General features: G+C 41.7%; 1 protein-coding gene across 8 annotated transcripts in view; it reads left to right on the forward strand.

Moving 5' to 3' along the window:
- The window catches only part of RNF130 (ring finger protein 130), an 839,118-nt gene that overhangs the window by 207,118 nt on the left and 618,954 nt on the right, over positions 1-13,046 (forward strand). The gene's annotated exons all lie outside the window — the stretch shown is intronic.

The following is a 13,046-nucleotide window of genomic DNA, read 5'->3' on the forward strand; positions in this document are numbered from 1 at the left end:
TCTGCTGCTGCCTCTGCTCCCAGGGCCGTACTTAGCAAATTTCAAAAGAGAGGGTACCCCACTGTCACCAGGGAACAGGGTGCAAGGACACAAAGTCAAAAGGAAATCCCTGGGATAGGTTTGATGGGCTGTGATGTCTATACCCTGGCAGTTGCACTATAGTATCTAGTTTACAGACTACTATAGATCACTGTCTGGCAGGAAAGTATTAACATAATGATTTCCACAGAAAAAATGTTTGTTAACAATCTAGTACTTTATTAAAACAAACAGTATTTTACAATAAAAAAAGCATACGTTTAAAATTTCAAAGGATCTTTCCCTGAAACGTAAAAAGTTAATAAAATATGAACATGCAAAATAGTGGTAAAACATATAAGTTCATACAAAATAGTGGTAAAGCATATAAGTTCATACACAACACATTATATATCATATACAATCAAAGATATCAAAATCAACAGCAAAATAAACAGACCCCCTTTAAAACAGTGGTACTTGAATATTTTTACCACAATTGATTATCAGATCCACTGGCTAACGTTACATGTACGATTTTACACAAGTGTGACAAAATTGCATGTACATCCCGTGTGTATTTAGGCTTAAGTGGATTCTCTCGTGTACAACTGCGTCGACGCGTTTCGGTGCTATCCACTTAATAAGGTGGCACCTTCTTCAGGACTTCTTAGTTGGGGTTTTCCCTGTGCAGGCAGGGCTTCGCTCTCCATATTATCAGGGGCAAAATAATATCATATCAGTGCCTATTTTTCTGATTACATGTCTCAATAATCTCATTTTTCCACAGTTGTCATGGTGGTACATCCATATGTTGCGGTTTTGTATATCATTCACTCCTTTATCTACTGACTGGTTATCTATATGTTTTCTGTTGGATTATGTAAGACTGCTTCCCAAGTATCTGCCTCCTAGTTAGGAACCTTATCCACAGTCTAGTGACCATATGGTATAAACATTATCTTTCATTGTAAATTTGCATTCATTTATTCTATATTCCGAATTACAAAGGCCCTTGTATCCTCCAAACATAATTCATTGTGGAAACCAGTAGTTAGGGACTCTTAGATTCAGTGTGAGACGGTTATAGCGTGTTAGGCATTACCCCCAATCTCACCTTAGGGTGGAGGAAGGATGGTTCCTTAAATCCTCTAGCAAAAGATAGTGACTGGGCGCCCGTGGCGTCGTTCCAGGACAATTAGAATAAAGAAGTTTTTAGGTTTGGCTGGTTTGGCCTAAAGATAAACATATGGGTTTCAGTTGCATGAAAAAAGGGGTCAACACCATATAATCTAGGCGGACAGCTTGAGGGCTTTGTTTACCTTTTTTCCTCCTCAAAACTCCTTCTTCGGGGTTCTATTATATCAAAGTTTGTCTGGTCTTTTTCTTTATTAGGAACATGTACCTAATAGAAAACAGAGGTATAATTCTAGTTGTTTCTTCTAATTTTTAATCTAACTCCCCCCGCTGGCAGTTCTCGGTTGGTAATTACCTTTTTGTCTTTAGAAGGACTCCTCCTATGGGGTTCTTTTATTTTCCTGTTTGTCTGGTATTTTTCTTCTTGTTTTCTAACCTTGTATCTAATTAGATGAAGAAAGGGGAAATTCGTTTCTGGTTGTAAATCTATTGGTTCTTTTTGCCCTAACACTCGTATTACGTTTACTTATTCTATGCAAAGTCTTACCTGAAATCGTTTTAAAACGCACTCCAAACGGGCATGTATTAATTGATGGCCTTGCATGAACTGGATACGTTCTAATAGAATCAAAAGAACATGTGGGTCGGTTAGGGTTAAAGCATCTATCTCTTTGCTTAATTTTTAATTCAAAGGGATATGATCTCCTTCTCCTGTGCTCTAAAGTTAAACTTGAAGTGTATTCTATGATATGCTCTACAAAATGTTACTGACGCCAAATGATCTTATATATAAGGCGAAAAAACCGCCACATCCCGCTTTTTATGTATGGCGAGGAAACCCTCTTGTTATCTGGGGAGGGAAAACGTCTATTCCCGCTTTTGAATTGGGCGAGCACCCCTCTTTCCATTATTTGGTAGAGGGTTACTCATAATTACTTTAAAGCGTCCCCGTCCTGGCGGGCACTACCCCACGGCTGTTCTACCTAAATCTGAGATCTCCTCCACCCACTCGCGGAGACTGCTCTTTTACATTCGCTCGTTCTTACCTTAATACTTGTAGCGCCGTGCGTCTGCCTCGTTTGAACCGCTATCTGGTGTCCATGTCGGACAGCCTACTATTTATATCTGCTTAATGTCAGATTATAGTTAACAGCTGATTAGTTTTCTTTTGCTGGGGGCGTACTCTATGTTAGTGGCGCCGCCATCTTTAAGTGGTGATTTATCACGTCCTACGCCCAATATGATGTGTGTTTATTTTCTCTAGGTGCCGTTTATGCTTTAATAAAGTGTATTAAATTCCGCTTTTTAACTCAACCGATCTATCCCTGAACTTTTTTTTATGTATTTTGATGTTTCGCTAATAGCCTGCTTTCCTATGCGTTATTCCGCTATACTACGGCGCCATCTTAAGATGGTGCTGGCAACCTGGATATTGTATAGGTTTACTTTTGTCCTTCTTTTTTTTATATATTTACTTTGGTTATTTATTTTAGACGGGGGCGCCATTATTTCGATTTTAAAGAATACGATACCTCGTCCCATTCTTGTTTTACCCGCTGTTAGTGGCGTACACCCGTATTTTGGAGTAATAAAGATGTTTCATACAAAAAAAGCCTATATGGTTCATAAAGATATTTCATACACGGAAGACCTGGGTCTCCATTTCTTGGGGGTTGCCGTGCCCTTTCTAATCTTGGGCCACACGGAAGATTTTTTATCAAATGCAAATATATGTGTAATAATAACGTGCTATCATCAGATTGGGAGAGTGGGGGATATTTTATCAATTCTCTAAGGGAAAAGAAGTTCGACCTACATCTCATATTGTATGGTTTTGTGGAACCACATAGTTGTGCTTCTTTTTGTTTTTCTTCTAGATTGTCGGACTTGCCTTTAAGTTATTTATGCCTATTTGTGTTATCACTCTTATGCCGGTTCTATGGGATGTGGGGTTGCACCTGATTTTATTGTGTGGATATTATATTAGTGCCTCCCATTCTTCTCTTGAGTTGAGGCCTTTTTTAATTGTATTGAATTTAATCATGTACCACTGTTCTTGTTGTTTGCGCCTACTAGTGCTGTCGCCTAGTCATGATTAAATTCAATACAATTAAAAAAGGCCTCAACTCAAGAGAAGAATGGGAGGCACTAATATAATATCCACACAATAAAATCAGGTGCAACCCCATATCCCATAGAACCGGCATAAGAGTGATAACACAAATAGGCATAAATAACTTAAAGGCAAGTCCGACAATCTAGAAGAAAAACAAAAAGAAGCACAACTATGTGGTTCCACAAAACCATACAATATGAGATGTAGGTCGAACTTCTTTTCCCTTAGAGAATTGATAAAATATCCCCCACTCTCCCAATCTGATGATAGCACGTTATTATTACACATATATTTGCATTTGATAAAAAATCTTCCGTGTGGCCCAAGATTAGAAAGGGCACGGCAACCCCCAAGAAATGGAGACCCAGGTCTTCCGTGTATGAAATATCTTTATGAACCATATAGGCTTTTTTTGTATGAAACATCTTTATTACTCCAAAATACGGGTGTACGCCACTAACAGCGGGTAAAACAAGAATGGGACGAGGTATCGTATTCTTTAAAATCGAAATAATGGCGCCCCCCGTCTAAAATAAATAACCAAAGTAAATATATAAAAAAAAGAAGGACAAAAGTAAACCTATACAATATCCAGGTTGCCAGCACCATCTTAAGATGGCGCCGTAGTATAGCGGAATAACGCATAGGAAAGCAGGCTATTAGCGAAACATCAAAATACATAAAAAAAAGTTCAGGGATAGATCGGTTGAGTTAAAAAGCGGAATTTAATACACTTTATTAAAGCATAAATGGCACCTAGAGAAAATAAACACACATCATATTGGGCGTAGGACGTGATAAATCACCACTTAAAGATGGCGGCGCCACTAACATAGAGTACGCCCCCAGCAAAAGAAAACTAATCAGCTGTTAACTATAATCTGACATTAAGCAGATATAAATAGTAGGCTGTCCGACATGGACACCAGATAGCGGTTCAAACGAGGCAGACGCACGGCGCTACAAGTATTAAGGTAAGAACGAGCGAATGTAAAAGAGCAGTCTCCGCGAGTGGGTGGAGGAGATCTCAGATTTAGGTAGAACAGCCGTGGGGTAGTGCCCGCCAGGACGGGGACGCTTTAAAGTAATTATGAGTAACCCTCTACCAAATAATGGAAAGAGGGGTGCTCGCCCAATTCAAAAGCGGGAATAGACGTTTTCCCTCCCCAGATAACAAGAGGGTTTCCTCGCCATACATAAAAAGCGGGATGTGGCGGTTTTTTCGCCTTATATATAAGATCATTTGGCGTCAGTAACATTTTGTAGAGCATATCATAGAATACACTTCAAGTTTAACTTTAGAGCACAGGAGAAGGAGATCATATCCCTTTGAATTAAAAATTAAGCAAAGAGATAGATGCTTTAACCCTAACCGACCCACATGTTCTTTTGATTCTATTAGAACGTATCCAGTTCATGCAAGGCCATCAATTAATACATGCCCGTTTGGAGTGCGTTTTAAAACGATTTCAGGTAAGACTTCGCATAGAATAAGTAAACGTAATACGAGTGTTAGGGCAAAAAGAACCAATAGATTTACAACCAGAAACGAATTTCCCCTTTCTTCATCTAATTAGATACAAGGTTAGAAAACAAGAAGAAAAATACCAGACAAACAGGAAAATAAAAGAACCCCATAGGAGGAGTCCTTCTAAAGACAAAAAGGTAATTACCAACCGAGAACTGCCAGCGGGGGGAGTTAGATTAAAAATTAGAAGAAACAACTAGAATTATACCTCTGTTTTCTATTAGGTACATGTTCCTAATAAAGAAAAAGACCAGACAAACTTTGATATAATAGAACCCCGAAGAAGGAGTTTTGAGGAGGAAAAAAGGTAAACAAAGCCCTCAAGCTGTCCGCCTAGATTATATGGTGTTGACCCCTTTTTTCATGCAACTGAAACCCATATGTTTATCTTTAGGCCAAACCAGCCAAACCTAAAAACTTCTTTATTCTAATTGTCCTGGTACGACGCCACGGGCGCCCAGTCACTATCTTTTGCTAGAGGATTTAAGGAACCATCCTTCCTCCACCCTAAGGTGAGATTGGGGGTAATGCCTAACACGCTATAACCGTCTCACACTGAATCTAAGAGTCCCTAACTACTGGTTTCCACAATGAATTATGTTTGGAGGATACAAGGGCCTTTGTAATTCGGAATATAGAATAAATGAATGCAAATTTACAATGAAAGATAATGTTTATACCATATGGTCACTAGACTGTGGATAAGGTTCCTAACTAGGAGGCAGATACTTGGGAAGCAGTCTTACATAATCCAACAGAAAACATATAGATAACCAGTCAGTAGATAAAGGAGTGAATGATATACAAAACCGCAACATATGGATGTACCACCATGACAACTGTGGAAAAATGAGATTATTGAGACATGTAATCAGAAAAATAGGCACTGATATGATATTATTTTGCCCCTCATAATAGGGAGAGCGAAGCCCTGCCTGCACAGGGAAAACCCCAACTAAGAAGTCCTGAAGAAGGTGCCACCTTATTAAGTGGATAGCACCGAAACGCGTCGACGCAGTTGTACACGAGAGAATCCACTTAAGCCTAAATACACACGGGATGTACATGCAATTTTGTCACACTTGTGTAAAATCGTACATGTAACGTTAGGCCAGTGGATCTGATAATCAATTGTGGTAAAAATATTCAAGTACCACTGTTTTAAAGGGGGTCTGTTTATTTTGCTGTTGATTTTGATATCTTTGATTGTATATGATATATAATGTGTTGTGTATGAACTTATATGCTTTACCACTATTTTGTATGAACTTATATGTTTTACCACTATTTTGTATGTTCATATTTTATTAACTTTTTACGTTTCAGGGAAAGATCCTTTGAAATTTTAAACGTATGCTTTTTTTATTGTAAAATACTGTTTGTTTTAATAAAGTACTAGATTGTTAACAAACATTTTTTCTGTGGAAATCATTATGTTAATACTTTCCTGCCAGACAGTGATCTATAGTAGTCTGTAAACTAGATACTATAGTGCAACTGCCAGGGTATAGACATCACAGCCCATCAAACCTATCCCAGGGATTTCCTTTTGACTTTGTCTGCTCCCAGGGCGCCATCCCTGCCTCGCAGCTTCTTCCAGCTCACTTTGCCGCTGCTAATGCCCGCTGCTGCCCTCCGTGTTTTCACCCAAAGCAAAGAGTTGGCAGCATCGCTCCCAGCACCATCGTAAGAAACACATCACATGGTTATTTTACGATGTTGCTGGGAGCGATGTCACCAACATTTTGGTTTGGGTGAAATCATGATCGGGTGAAAGGCATGCACTGCCATGATTTTATGTTAAAGAAAAACGAGTTGGACGAGCTGCGCACAACATAATGTGCAGATGTCATGGTTTAATGTAAAAATAAATAAAAAACACGAGTTAAGCGAGCTGTGCGGATGTCCCTCGTGGTGGGTGTGGTCCATTTCTGTAAGTGAAAGCGCGCATAGTGCGCTGCAATCACAAACAAAAAGCGGCCCCTATTGCTAAAGCTTGCGTCCCACGAGTGGTGTTTACAATAATTAAGTAAAGAGTTCTTACTAAGGGCTAATACAAGCTATACTGAAAGGACACAGTAAAAGGTCCAGTCCTAATGGGACGTTAAAAGTGAAGGCAAGGCGGTACTAAGGAGGAACAAACAAGCCTATTAACGAATCAGAAGCCAGAGTGTATGAAGGACAATGACACAGGCCAGTGAAAAATATGGGCAGGGCTTCAAATCCATATTCCAATACAGCATGCCTTGCAGAACAGTGCATGTGCTGCCCAGGCTCAACCTAAAAACGCACACCCACTCTCCCTCTCTGTTTTGAAAGTCCTAAAAAAATGGGTTATTTTACAAAATATTGTGTTCTTTCTCAAAGTACTCCTACCAATTAGCATTCATTTCCCTTTCCACTGTCACTCAGGCCTCTCTCATGCGCTCTGCATGTCCGATAATGTATTTAAACATTATATGCCAGCGTGATTGTTGGAAAATCTGAAGCTCACACACCTCCAGTCTTACTGACCAAGCTTCGCCCCTGATACCTGTGTTCCTTGAGGATGATGTTGACGTCCAGGTTGAATCTAAGTAGTTAGACATCAATTAAAAGTTGGGATTCTAAGCTGTCAAGGTTTATGTCATTGAACCAGGCCTGTACTGTTTTTTGGTTGTTCTTTGTAAATACCACAAGCTATGTTTTTAGTTTCAGGTAGGTACTGGACATCCATATCTAGGTGAACCAGTGTGCACATATGGGGGAGTAGATGGGTTGCCAGTACTTGCTCAAAATCTTACAATCAATATTGCGCATTGAGAGGGGGGGGGCGATAGGAGTCTAGGAGGAGCTGGTCCTTATCTTTCTTTGGAAGTGGTACACTAGGGGCCTCACGTAGCGAGGACTAAAGCAAACCCCACTTCCGGATGCCATTAAAGAAGGCTACAAATCTAGGGACACAGTCTAAGGCATATGCTGCGTAGAATTCTGTCGACAGCCCATCCAACGAAGGTACCGTCCCTCTTTTCATTTCCTTACTCATGCCCGTACTTCCTGCTCTGTAGCGTTTGCAACCAATCAATCTGCCACTGCGGAATTGAGGTTCACCGTGGAGGAGTCTACTATGTAAATGTAAGCTATCATCCTCAACCTTCAGTCCCTGCCCAGTACAAATCTCAGTTGTATTGGAGAAATGCTGTGTTAATCCCTGCCTGCGTAAAGACATCCTGTCCTGAAGCGTCCTGCACTTGGAGAATGGTATGCCCATGGCCCTCTCCCCGTAAGAGGCACACAACCATTCTTCCCGATTTATCTCACTCAGTGTATGCCCTGGCTAACTAAGCTCTGTAAGCAAAGTGGCGCAGCCGTTCAACCAGGGCAAACAGTTTTTCTCTTTCCTTTAGCATGTACCCTCTACCTTTGGTTCTCCTCCAGCTCACAGGGAAGACCATCTGTCACACTCATTTTGTTGGAGATCCAATATCTCCGAATCACCACCTTCATGGCTTCCCACTGCATCCCACGAGGTAGCTGATTCTGCTTTATCAAGCCAATATTGCGCAGGGACCTAAAAGCCTGTTCCCCAAGCACCACAGGGTTCAAGCACCAAGTAGTAATGCTGCATCGAGGCGCGGACCATTGAAGGGAGCTCAACACAGGGGACTGATCAGAATATGTTTTCGCCAGATACTCCACTCCTGCCACCCTACTGCACATCACACTGTAGGTGTAAATTATGTTAAGTCCGACCTCAAGATCATGTAATCCAGAGTGGTATGAAGACATTCATGACATTGGAGCAGGCAACAGCATGGCTACTGCTAACAAAGCTGGGCAGCTATCTTGATGTGGGCCGGATGGTGGCAGCGACCATCCTGCTCAGATCGCCAACTCCATTGAAGGCTGCTAGATGGCTTCTGGGGCTCCCCCTGGGTCACAACTGCCTGGGGGCTTCCTTCGTGGTGGGTGGGGATGGCCAGGGGCACCCGGGCCGAAGTAAATTGCAGCGCGACCACCACTAACAAAGTGGGCCGTCATCTTGGTTTGCTCTGGGATCTGGTGGAGTCGTCGCCCTCTGCTCACCAACCCTGTCCCGTTGCCTCGGCAGGCATCAGGAGGCTCCCGCAAGAGCTTGAACACCTAAAGTCTCCTTTCCGGCAGGAGCCGGGCGTGTGCGCCGGCTGGAAGTGGGCAGGATTTTGCAGGCAGGGAGGTACTCACGCTGTCCGCGTCCTCAAGTAATGGCGGCTGACCTGAATCTTAATGCAGTTAACTAGTAGTAAAACACCAAGCGGCCATGTATATGGAAGAACAACAGAGGACAGTATGGAACCCTAGGAGACTCCGCAGGTGATAGAGAGCTTTTGGGACCAGTAGGTTCCAACATACACAAACTTGTGCCGGTTGGAAGACACAAGATGTGTATTAGGGTGGGGTGGTGGACAGCGTCAACAGCAGCTGTAAGATTCAGCAATATAAAAACGCAGGGGTCATCTTCACATTTGGTCTGGAGGGCATTGTGTATGATATGGGAGGTAGCAGACTCTATGCTGCCGCGTGCTCAGAAGTCAGTCGTGCATCAACTTGTTAGTATTAATGTGATCAGGGAGATGAGCAAAGACTACTTTTTTTGTCATCTTTCCTATGAATGGTAGGTGTGTTAGGCTGATAATTGGTAAAATCATCAGGGTCTTGTATAGGTTTCTTTAGGAGTTAAAGGTTCTACCCTGTTTTGAGAGCTTCTAGGTTGATGCCTTGAGTGAGTGAGGGAGGCATTGACAATAGCGTAAGGAATGTCCCCAAAGAGAGCTTTGATGAAGGATGCGGGTAAGACACCATCATCATAAGAAGTGGCTTTTAGGGAGTTGATTATGTTGGTGAGATCTGCAAGAGATGAAGCTTTGAAGCATGAACAATTCAGGATTTTGTGGGAAGGGTTTAACATAACAGATGAAGCAGGCTTGGTGCTTGATTTACTGTTGGATCATCAGTATTTTTTCTAAGAAGAACAGATTGACAACATTGCAATTTAATGTGGAATGAATAATAGGCAGGTCAGGCAGGCGGTAGTGCTTGATTGTCTTAAAACATGGTCTGCTTCGGTTGATGGCTTCATTGATGGTGTTGGTATAGTACTTTGCTTTGGTTGATGTGATGAACTGTCTAAACGTTGCGTAGAGGGGCTTGAGTATCAAGATGTCATCAGGATTTCAGAAGGATTGTTTATCATCAACAGGTTGTGTAGAGTGAAAAAAAGCGTTGAAGTTGATCAGAAGGGCTTACTTGTCAGATCTGGAGTTGAAAGGGTGAGATATGAGTTCAGGCATTAGGTTGTCCATGGAGACGTCTTTGAAGGATTTGAAGATGTTGTCTTCTGTTATGGTTTGAGCTTGGTTTCTTGGTAGGGCACTGAGCAGGGGCATAGGGATGACAAAGTAATTGGCCCAACCCAGGCTTATGCGTGGTTTGCATAAGATTGTTGGTGATAGTAAGGAGAAAAAGCCAAGGATGTGGCATCTGAAATGTGTTGACTGTGTGGAATGCTGGATCACGCGCAGTGTGTTAATAAGGTTGCAGAGGGTGCCCCTTGAATTTATGAGCTTGGGTGGTTGAAGACACCTAAGATGGTGGGTGGGCATATCAGGGGGAAGAGATCGCAAGGCGATCTGAGAATTCTTCACTGAAGTCCTAGTTCTGCCCTTAAGGCCTGTAGATGACATGGCAGATGGTGTTATAGAGAGTTTAAATGACATGTCGGCAGCTCCTCGGAGAGGAGTGTCCTTTACTTGCCAAGGAGTGCAGCACCTGGAGTACTTATGAGTGACAGCAAGGTCTCCTTCCTTCTTATTTGCGCCGTCCACGTGATTGATTGTGTCCCCTGTGGCTAATGGGACATTCTAGGATGTGCGAGCATGTGGGGGTGCACCACTTTCCTTTGTTAGGGAGAGCTATATGTGAAAAACCACAGTCCAATGCCAGAAAGAAGAATGGAGCTTCGATGGATGCCAAAAATTAAAACCAATACAACACCATCAGTCTAATATGGAAAGCAAAGCAGTTAATCATAAGCATTGGCAAAACCAGTAGGTCTGGCTTTAATATGCTAATACATGCAACATCGGCACTTTAAAGTGAGATGCACAGGTGGGAGCCAACAGGAGAGGGGGGTGTCATTAAAAAGTAGCCCCTCGCACAGCTCAATTCAAGCACTGGAGTGGAAGGGAAAGTATATGCAACAGCCAATATAATTCAACAAGAGGTGAATACTCATCTCAGTTGAGCCAAAATACGTTTGACACAGTATCAAGCCATTGGCTGAAAGTGGCTGATTGGAGAAAGCCTATAGTTGAAAGGGGTGGACCTATGTATCTATTGTTGGCACTATGTCTTTGTGACTGTGTGCTGCCAAAACATAGACCTAAAAAAGTACACAAATAAGTCTCGGATCTTGTAATACGTATCGGACCTTGTTCTTTTAACCAACTAGATTTCTCTCCACTCCACTCCAAATCCAAAACTATACTCCCACATGACACCGCAACAGATTAAGAGGAAAAGGCTGAAAGCTGGAGCAAAATGTGGAATAACGCCAAAACTTCAGAATACGATTGGCCAAGCTTGAAAAAAAAATACTTCAACAGCAGTTACTTAGTCTCAGTGGTTATCCCTTACACTGGGTTTTCGATCTTTTCGTTTTTTTGTTTTCTAACTAGTATTTTGGTAAATTTTTTATGTGGTACGTTTACAGTTTTTTATTCTGTTTATTTCCTGCACCTTGAAATGTGGGTTTCCTTGTGTTTGCATTATACAAATAGGAAAATAAAAAAAAAACAAGCTTACCAAAGGTGGTCTGTTACCAGTGTTGTCATTCCTCCGGAGCTACTCGAGTCTGGTACGTTGCATTTCCTGATGGCTAGCTGGAAATGGTATCTTTTGATCATCCATTTCAGAGAAACCGTACACCTTAAGCGTCAACGTTTTTTAGATACCATAGCAGCTGCAGTTCTGACCGCATTTGTAAAGCAATGTTCTGTTGCAGAGCAGTTTTGTTTGCAAAACAGGAATCCGTTTGCAGTTGACTGCTTGTCTTGCACTTTGTTTTGCGGTTTCCGTGTACTGGGAACTATACGGTGGAGCTTGTAAGCCTAACAAAGAGCATGTGAATGCCACCTTTAGGGGCCACCGGCATTGAATTGCATGTTATTGAAACATTTATGCAGTACTTACTATCCCTATGTGGGATGATGAAATGCCTGCCTACCTGGGTAGCACGCTACACTGTGTTGGGTGTGTGGTTGGAAATAGGTTGACTTTGTTTTAATCCTATGTGGGAATTGTTTCCATATCTTGGCTGATGACCACCGCACGATGACCATAGAGGTGCAGTTATCGTGTTGTGGGATGCAGAGTTTAGCAGTGCAGTATATGAAAAAGGGAGAGGTAGGCATGCAGTTTATGGTTTTAAATAAACTGACAGTTTTGAGCATCTCTGCAGGTCCTTTTATGGCATCTTTAAGCTCAGTCTTCATAGCTTGTTACTTCACTGGTTTGATCTGGCATGCTGCAGCCTTGTAGTGTCTCAAAAGCGTGGACTGCTATCCAGAAGCATAATGCATTAAATCCATCATGAGTGAATTTCCCAATGAGTCGACATATGTGATTCTTATGTTCAAAGAAATTTATGAGTATACTTTAGATCTGGTGTATTACCCATTTTTCACCCTTGCCCCCATCCAGTGTTGTATAACCTAATCAGGAGGCTGATATAATAATAGCATTTCTAAAGCACCTGATATTGTAGAAACATACCTCCTGGGTGCCTCAGTGTACCCATCAATTTACCCAACTATGACCAAATGCATTACGCGTTCAAATAGCTGTTCATAGTGTGACTCACTTCATCGTTGTAGTTTGCTGGATCAGTATGATGCATCCTCCGTCTTGTTAGTAGGTGATCAAAGTACACACTTAATTTTGATGAAGTTGGATTGTCTTTCTGATTAAATGTATGCACGGAATTTCCTTTAAATATAGTGATATAGTTTACATTACTGGGTTATCCGTTCAGAGATATTTTGCTTAATGTTTATGGTCCAGAGCGGGCATAAGTTGGACCACAAATGGTAGAAAGAGCTGCTGGGATAGACTTTATTAATGTAATTCCATATCTGATTGTCATTGGGAGATACCAAGAAACAGTCATAGAATGTCGTTTGTCGGGACCTGTACTGGTGGACTAAATTAAAGTCCGTTGTTGTTGGGTGG

Source organism: Lissotriton vulgaris, chromosome 7, assembly GCF_964263255.1.
Source record: "Lissotriton vulgaris chromosome 7, aLisVul1.2, whole genome shotgun sequence".
NCBI classification, from domain to species: Eukaryota; Metazoa; Chordata; class Amphibia; order Caudata; family Salamandridae; genus Lissotriton; species Lissotriton vulgaris.